General features: G+C 42.7%; 1 non-coding gene across 1 annotated transcript; it reads left to right on the top strand.

Annotated features, from left to right (window-relative positions):
- Window positions 1-8,809: 8,809 nt before the first annotated feature.
- Window positions 8,810-8,882, top strand: TRNAR-UCU. Its single transcript has one exon. It is a non-coding gene; the product is annotated as a tRNA-Arg (tRNA).
- Window positions 8,883-9,105: the final 223 nt, after the last annotated feature.

The following is a 9,105-nucleotide window of genomic DNA, read 5'->3' as shown; positions in this document are numbered from 1 at the left end:
ATCGTCAGGGCAGATGAATTCCGTCGTGGTGATTGTCCGCCTGGATGCATGATGTCCCGATCGTGCCTCTCGTTGGGATGCATGTTGCGGCCGTAATTAGGGATTGGAAGGGAGACGAGCGGCGATTAGGAGAGGTGTTTCCACCGAGGGGTTATTAGCAAATAAGCAGGTTTACCTAAGAGCTGGTGCGGGCGTGTATTCGCAATTTCTGTGAGATTTTGATCGCGTGTCGTGGGATGGCAATTGGCGTCAACGGATACAGGGATTCACAAATCACCCCGGATGCATTAGATACGACGCCATCTAAGTGATTCAATTAAACATAAGAAAAAAATGATTTTGCTAAAAGATATTTAGATGTGAGATAAGTATTGCACGTCTAAGTCCTATATCATTGATAGTACATAAAGATTTGTATGAGTATTTTTTTTACCTTTTTTTTTCTTTTTTATGCTTGATTTAGTTATTTAGATGTACAATATAACTACGTCACATTTAGATGTGTCCTAGACACACCTAAAAAATACTTACATGCAAACCTCCCGCATTGGACCACACGCTACCCGAACCATGTAAACAATCCATATTGGTCTGCGGAACATTCTAGACGTAATTTATCATGTAAATTGACGATAAAAGTGGGAAGGTTTGCAGGAGTGAGGAAACGTTGTTATCCACCACCACTGGCCCACCAAAAACCCTTCTCGGACCCCGCAAATCCATTGTCCTCATTTTCTCTCCTTCCTTCTTTCTCTCTCACGTTCGTCGTCGTTCCACCACCCCTTCCATCATGCCACACTCTTGCCGGAATTACGCGTCTCTGTGGCCCTCCGACGCTCCAGCAGGGCTCCTCAACGCTTCCCCTCTATCTCCGTTCAACTCATGTCCTCCAACCGCCCAGACACGTACCATCCTCTACTCTTATACTCACTATGCCCAAAAAATGTTCGATAAATCGCCGAAGCTGAAAACAGTTGTCCCTTCTTCTTTCTAGCAATGAATTTTGATTTGGAGTACATGTACGAGCATTATGTTGAGGCTGACTGAAGGAAAAGCTCCTCCTTGCCAATATATTGTCAACGGACATGAGTATAACATGAGTTACTATCTGATTGATGGTATCTATTCATGGGCCACCTTTGTCGGCACCATCTCTAACCCAGAAGGCCAAAGAAGTCTCGCGTTGCCTAAGAAAAGAAGTAGTTAGTAAGGATGTCAAAAGGGCATTTGGAGTTCCACAAGCACGTTTTACAGTTGTTCGTGGACCTGCAAAACAATGGGATCCGGAGACCTTGTGGGAGGTGATGACATGTTGTGTGATCATGCACAACGTGATCGTTGAGGATGAGGGTGACGATCTATTGCAGATCTGGAATTTGAGAACACGGGTGATCCTATCCAACTTCCGGAACAGAATCCAGTCACATTTGAAGAGTTTATTTAAATGCATCAACAAATTTGACATCGACCAACTCACTAGCAGCTAAAAGAATATTTGATTGAGCATCATTGGACGTGCAAAGGGGAGAACAATGTTGGAATGTAATATTTTAACTAGTGATGCATGCATCTATTTTAATGTATGTACCCTTTGCATGCGGCTGTTTGATTGTGCGGATTTGAAAAAAAGGTCGGATGTATGCGGCTATGGTTGGATGGCGTACTCCCGCATCCCTATCTACGGACTGCCCCCCCCCCCCCCCATGTCCGCAGACGAATGTGGGAGAATATTTACGGACCAGCCTTGGGGATGACCTAAGGAGATGAGAGGGAGTGTGGCGATGAATGGGTTTGTCGAATATCGTGATTATTAAGAAAGATAGGATAAATTAGGATTTGTTCTAGCTTGTCTTGTATTCCAAGATAGTCATGTACTTCTATATATATGCCCAAAGACTCAAGCAATACAACAAACATTGTAACAATGCCCTTTATATTTCTTTCACATGGTATCAGAGCCTAACCTCAATCCAAACCCTAGGCGTCGTCGCTTCCGCACTGCACTACCCTCGGGCGGTCGATCTCCATGATTGCCACCAGGGACCGCATCGGTGATATGTGGGTGAACCGGTGCTAAGATGATGTTCTTACTTGAACTAACAACCTGCCTATGATTACCCCCTCTCGCAAGCATCCGCAACTACGAAAGAATAATTAAGAATAATCTAACCATAGCATGAAACATGTGGATCCAAATCAACCCCTTATGAAGCAACGCATAAACTGAGGTTTAAGCTTGTGTCACTCTCGCAACCCATCATCTATTTGTTACTCCACAATGACTTCCTTAAGCCCTAACATGGTGAAGTGTCATGTAGTCGACGTTCACATGCCACCACTAAGAGAAGTAACAACATCCGTATCATCAAAATATCGAACGAATACCAACTTTGCATGATTACTTATAACAAGAATTATCCCATGTCCCCCGGAACAATAGTTACTAGTCACACATCATCAACATGTTTATCCAGAGGTGTAATAATAATGATTAAGGATCTGAACATAATATCTTCCACCAAGTAATCCAACAAGCATTAACTAAAATATGTAATCAACACTACTAGCATCCCACAAGTACCAAACTAAGGTTTTGAGACAAAGATTGGATACACGTGATGAACTAGGTTTGGAGATGAGATGGTGCTGGTGAAGATGTTGATGAAGATTGGTTCTCCCACGAAGAAGGAAGCGTTGGTGATGATGATGGCTTCGATTTCCCCATCCCGGAGGGGAATTCCCCTGTCAGAATCTCTCTAACGGAGAACAAAAGGGCCTCTCTCAGGTTTCCGCCTCGAGACAGCGGCACTTCCCCGAAAGATAACTTATGATTTTTTTCTAGGGTAAAACACACCATATAGGAGAATATGTACGCCAGAGGGCCAGTTGGGGCCCCACAAGCAATTAGGGCGCGGCTGGGGGGGCGCCCCGATGGCTTGTGCCTAGCTGGTGGCCCCTCTCCGGTATATTTTTGTCCCAGAAATTCTTAAATATTCCAGAAAAAATCTTCGTAAAGCTTCAGGTCATTTGAAGCAAGTTGACTTTTTGCATTTTCTCGGTTTACCGGTCTAGAATTCCAGTTTCCAGATATTTCCCTCTCGCTTGATGTACCTTGCATATTCAGAGATAATAGGCATAAGAATTGTATGATAATAATGGATAATGGATAGGATCAACACAAATATCAATAGTAATTCATGATGCAAAATGACTGTATCAACTTCCCCAAGCTTAGACCTCGCTTGTCCTCAAGCAAAAGCCGAACTCAAAAATAATGACCACATGATTAAAGAGAGAGGTGTCTATAAAAATAGAATACGATCATGAGAGCATCATGCATATTAACATAGCATCAAGTATTTTAGCATATAACTTCTCATAAACAAGTAATAATTCTTTCACAACTATTGGAGCATGAAGCACAAACTTTAATGAAAATCAACATACTATGTTTTGAGTCATTAGGGCAATCATAATTCATCATAATTGAGAGGAGAGTCTATGTAAGAGCTTTATTTTTTTGGCAAGTTCACATACTCAACTATCACTTAATCTTCTATGATTGCTCACGCTCAAGGCATATTTTTGGAGCTCATGTTCCCGTAGGACACATAGGAAGATAGGGGCTTAAATGATTTGCCACCCAACTTATTTATCTCAAGGATAATGTCAGAATAATAATTCATGATCATCTACATCCACTTGGATATGTAAATTTGAATCTTTCCCCAACACATGGTGTTTGCCACTATAGAATTAATAGGTTAGAAGAGGAACAAACTTTAATGACTCAAGCATAGAGTTAAACTCTTGAAAGTACAATATAGGCCCTTCTAAGAAGGAAGCAAAGGTTGGCATGCACTTTTAATTTTTTGGATGTGCAAACTCTTAATGCAGGAGAACGTCACTTTATATTGCCCCTTATGATAGCAAACTTTATTATGCACTCTGTCGCTTTAATTTCTTTGCCATCACAAGATCGTACAAAGCTTACTTTCCCTTGCAATAAAAGATCATACATATTCAGGAGCATTTTTTATTGCTTGATGCACCAATGACAACTAACTTGAAGGATCTTATTCAATCCATAGGTAGGTATTGTGGATTTTGATGGCAAGAAACTAGGTTTCAGGGTTATGGATGCACAAGTGGTATCTCTACTTGGTGCAGAATTTTTTGGCTAGCAAAGGATCTAAGGCAAGCATCACATGTTGAAGGATCCAAGACCATATAACTTCTATGTGGATATAAACTACCATGATCATTACATTGTCTTCCATATCCAACATCAACACTTGATCATTATATAATGTTTGATGAAGTCTCACAATCATAAAAGATATCGACGATAGTATATTTATATGTGAGTCTCCTCTCCCCTATCATAATCTTGCTTAGATTGCAACGATGACTCATACTATGTTTGTTTACTACCAACAACTTTTATCACTTATACCCCTTTTTGTGTGGAGTCATTACTTCTCATGATCTGAGCATATGATCTTTATATTTATTTTTATTGACATGCTATGATGATGGGTGCCCATGGGTAATCCACAGAAACTTGATTAATCTTTATTATATATCTTGCATACTCGATTACAAGGATAGATGGAACTAAAAACAAGAATTCTAAGCAAAGAAATCTGAAATTTATTTTTGTAAATAACGAAATAGCTAAGGATCGAACTAAAATAGATAGTAATGATGTAAGTGATGGTGATACGATACCGGGGCACCTCCCCCAAGCTTGCAACAAGCCAAGGGTGGTGCACATACCCAAGTACTCAAACGTCCTTCTCGGGTGATGGTGGTGGTGTAGCAGCATTCTTCTTCTCCAACTTACGTCGGAGGATAAAATTCTCCTCCCTCAAGTCATCGTTCTCTGGCTCGAGCTTCAATATCTTTTTGCATAATGCCATCTTGCTTTCATGCAGAAAAAATGACGGGATAAATTGATCCTTAGATTTCTTTACCCTATTTTGGAGACTGGACTTCTTAAATTCCACATGCATATCCTCGAGTTGAGGTAGTGGAGCGTCGTCTTCATCTGAGCTGGCTTCCTTTGTTTCCTCCAAATCCTTGTGCTACTCCTCATCAGTGGACCAAAGGTAGGGATAGATGTCCTCGGAGATCTTTGGGTCTGAAATATAGTGGGAGATGTAGCTCTCTCCATCCGAATCAGAAAATGGAAATCACAAGTTGGCAAGTCTAAGGAAATCTTACCACATTTTATGTGTGTATGTATTGTGGATCCCTAGTGTGACTTGCCTAAAGTGTGGCTTCAAGCAAACACACGCCTAAGTTGGTCAAACTTGTCTAATCTTAGGTGTGACAATCTTTGGCAAACTTAGTCTCAAACCAAACAACCCCTATGTTACCAGGAACATCTCTCTACTCGTTAACTACTAGTCACATAAGTAAATATGTTTTGGGATGTGTTATGTTACTAACTAAGTTAGTTCCACTATGACCGGCCTAATAACATCTCCAACTCCCTGATACCGAGATGCAAAAAATTTATGGCCGGTGCTATGCGTCCATTGACCGATGCCAACCCATATCGACCCCCTCCCTCTCGCACGATCTGCCTTTTTTAGGATGTACGATTTCTTCGTCCACCTCACAACATGTTGTAGTAAAAAAGAAGATAAAAAAGTAAGGGAAGAGAGAACAATGCCCCTGTCTATCCTCTGTCACCCATGCCACCTATGCTTGCCCTCGGTTGGCCGCTTCGATGTGCCACAACAAGTCGCCATCGGCGACACGAGGTCGTTGTCTTCACAACCCTGGTTGTATCTGTTGCGGCATGGGGACACCACCGTCCCAACATCGTGTAGCCATTATAGCATCGCTAGGCACGGTCGTAGCAACCCCGATGGACACTTGCATCATCTTGTGGTGCCTGACGTAGCATCTCTGGTCGGTGTCGGGCCATCGTCATATTGTCGTCGGGCACGGGGCGTAGCAACCTCCCCTGGTGGCTGATGTAATGCCGGTTGTAGAAAAACTTGACACCGGTTGTAGCATGATGCAACGTCGGTTGTGTTAAACGCGACATCGATTGTAGCAAAATGCAATGCCGATTGTAGCAAAACATGAAGCCAGTTGTAGTAGTGCAGTGGCCAATTGTAACAAAAGAAACATGACGCCAATTTATTCATTGTAGCAAAAAAAACATCACCTTGTAGCAAGGTGTGATGCTTCTGGTAGCAACACGCGACATCAATTGTAGCAGGGTGTGATGCCACTGTGACCGGTGTTGTCGCCCTCGCCCCTGTAGCAACCACGATGGTCATCCATGGCCGCACCTCCCTTAGACACCGGCTGTAGCTCCCGCATCCATGGTTGCAACATCAGCAATCGACGTCACAACCCTCTGGTCGCAAGATGAGGAGACAAGAGGACGTGACCATGTCCCCAGTGTGGAAAGAGAGTGGGGTGGGTGCCGCTCATGGTGGTTCGTAGCACTTCAAGGCAGAAGGGGAAGGTGATACGTCTCAAACGTATCTATAATTTTTTATGGTTTCACGCTGTTATCTTGTCTTCTTTGGTTGTTTTATGTACCTTTTATATCTTTTTGGGACTAACTTATTAATTCAGTGCCAAGTGTCAGTTCTTGTTTTTTCCGTGTTTTTGACTCTTTTCAGATCTGATTTTGGAACGGAGTCCAAACGGAAGAAAAACCCCGAAATGATTTTTCCCGAACGGAAGAAGATCAAGGGGCCTTTGGGCCAAGCCAGGTGGGCTCCACGGAGACCACAAGCCCCACTCCGCCACCAGGGGGAGGCGGCGGTGGGCAGGCTTGTGGCCTCCCTGGCCGCCCCCTGACCTAGATATTTGGCCTATAAATTCCCAAATATTCTGCAAAAAATTGGGGGAGCCTCGAAAATACGTTTCCGCCGCTGCAAGCTTCCGTTTCCGCGAGATATCATCTGGAGACCCTTCCCGGTGCCCTGTCGGAGGGGACTTAGTTGGAGGGCCTCTTCATCATCATCATCGCCCCTCCAATGACTCGTGAGTAGTTCACTTCAGACCTACGGGTCCGTAGTTAGTAGCTAGATGGCTTCTTCTCTCTCTTGGATCTTCAATACAAAGTTATCCATGATCTTCATGGAGATCTATCCAATGTAATCTTCTTTGGCGGTGTGTTTGTCGAAATCCGATGAATTGTGGATTTGTGATCAGATTATCTATGATATATAGTTGAGTCTTTGCTGATTTCTTATATGCATGATTTGATATCCTTGTAAGTCTGTTCGAGTCTTGGGTTTTGTTTGGCCAACTAGATCTATGATTCTTGCAATGGGAGAAGTGCTTGGTTTTGGGTTCTGCCATGTGGTGACCTTTCCCAGTGACAGTAGGGGCAGCAAGGCACACATCAAGTAGTTGCCATCAAGGGTAAAAAGATGGGGGTTTATCATTGGTTTGAGATTATCCCTCTACATCATGTCATCTTGCTTAAGGCGTTACTCTGTTCTTTTGGACTTAATACACTAGATGCATGCTGGATAGCGGTCGACGTGTGGAGTAATAGTAGTAGATGCAGACAGTATCGGTCTACTTGTTTTGGACGTGATGCCTATAGAAATAATCATTGCATAGATATCGTCACGACTTTGCGCGGTTATATCAATTGCTCGACAGTAATTTGTTCACCCACCGTCTACTTGCTTTCATGAGAGAAGCCACTAGTAAACACTACGGCCCCCGGGTCTATTCACATCCATCGTTTACATCTTCGCTTTTACTTTGCTTTGTTACTTTGTTGCTTTCAGTTCTCACTTGGCAAACAATCTATAAGGGATTGACAACCCCTTCATAGCGTTGGGAGTAAGCTTTTGTGTTTGTGCAGGATCTTGTGATACTCCTCCACCGGATTGATACCTTGGTTCTCAAACTGAGGGAAATACTTACCATCATTGTGCTACATCACCCTTTCCGCTTCGAGGGAACACCAACGCAAGGCTCCAAGGCCACGGGGGAAATCCTTTGCATACTTGCCTAGGAAGTCCTTTAAGGCGTAGCCGCAGCTGAAGGATTACTGGTGCCGTCGACATGACTATTTTTGGCGTCGTTGCAAGGGAAGCACAGCTGCCATCAGAAGTATTTCTGGCGTCGTTGCCAGGGATCTTTTTGTTGACGTAGCAGAAGGTCGACGGCAGCCACCGGCATATTGAGTTGGGCGCATGGTTGGGAGGATAAAGATGACGAACTTGGGCCCCTATGACTGAGCGCATCAGCTATTGGCATTGGGTGAAAAATAAACCGAACATATGCCTCACTTATTTCTATCTGGCTGGATGGGCTCGCGCAGCACCAAAGTGTTGCCTCCATAGTACATGCTCTAATAGTCCTAAAAAAAGTGCATGTTCCATAATATGCTTTGTTGAGCCCCATAATAATCTTCTCCTTCCAACCCAATAACACAAAAGAAATGTGAACCAACATGTGATTGAATGGTTGCAAAAAGAGTGGTATTCTCAATTCAGAGTTCACGTCACAGACAACGTGCTTTAGTGGGATGAGACATTCCCGTCGACTACAAAGGTGTGTGTGAAGATTTCGTAAATCTTAAAATGATGTGCTCGCTCAATTTCTCGGAGGTGCTTATAGGAATAAGACATGTATATGTGTTCATAGGGATGAGTCTATATGTAAGCGTGTATGTGTATGTGGTGTTAAGAAAATAACATAAAGAAAACAGTTGGGAGACGGATTTCATGCAAATTGCCCTTTACTTTGTTTCAAAACCCGAAAAGGAAGGGAGAAAAATACTAATAGATTTTGTGTGCGATTTAATCAAAAAGCGCCCATGGCCTAATGGATAAGGCGTCTGACTTCTAATCAGGCGATTGTGGGTTCGAGTCCCACTGGGCGTGTTTAATTTTTAATTTTGTTTCTGTTATTATTTTTGAACTCATTTTCTTGTGCGTTATTATTTTTCTCACTTAAATTCGAAGTGAAGTTATTCCTGCTTCTATTACTTGGGCGTGTTTGAGTTTTTATTTTGCTTCTGTTACTTATTCTGAACTCATTTTCTTCTGCGTTATTATTTTTCTCTCTTAAATTCGAAGTGAAGTTATTCCTTAAAAAATGCTTCTA

Source organism: Hordeum vulgare, chromosome 3H (assembly GCF_904849725.1).
Source record: "Hordeum vulgare subsp. vulgare chromosome 3H, MorexV3_pseudomolecules_assembly, whole genome shotgun sequence".
In the NCBI taxonomy this organism is placed as follows: domain Eukaryota; kingdom Viridiplantae; phylum Streptophyta; class Magnoliopsida; order Poales; family Poaceae; genus Hordeum; species Hordeum vulgare.
The sequence above is the reverse complement of the archived record's forward strand: the minus strand, read 5'-3'. Positions and strand labels throughout refer to the sequence as shown.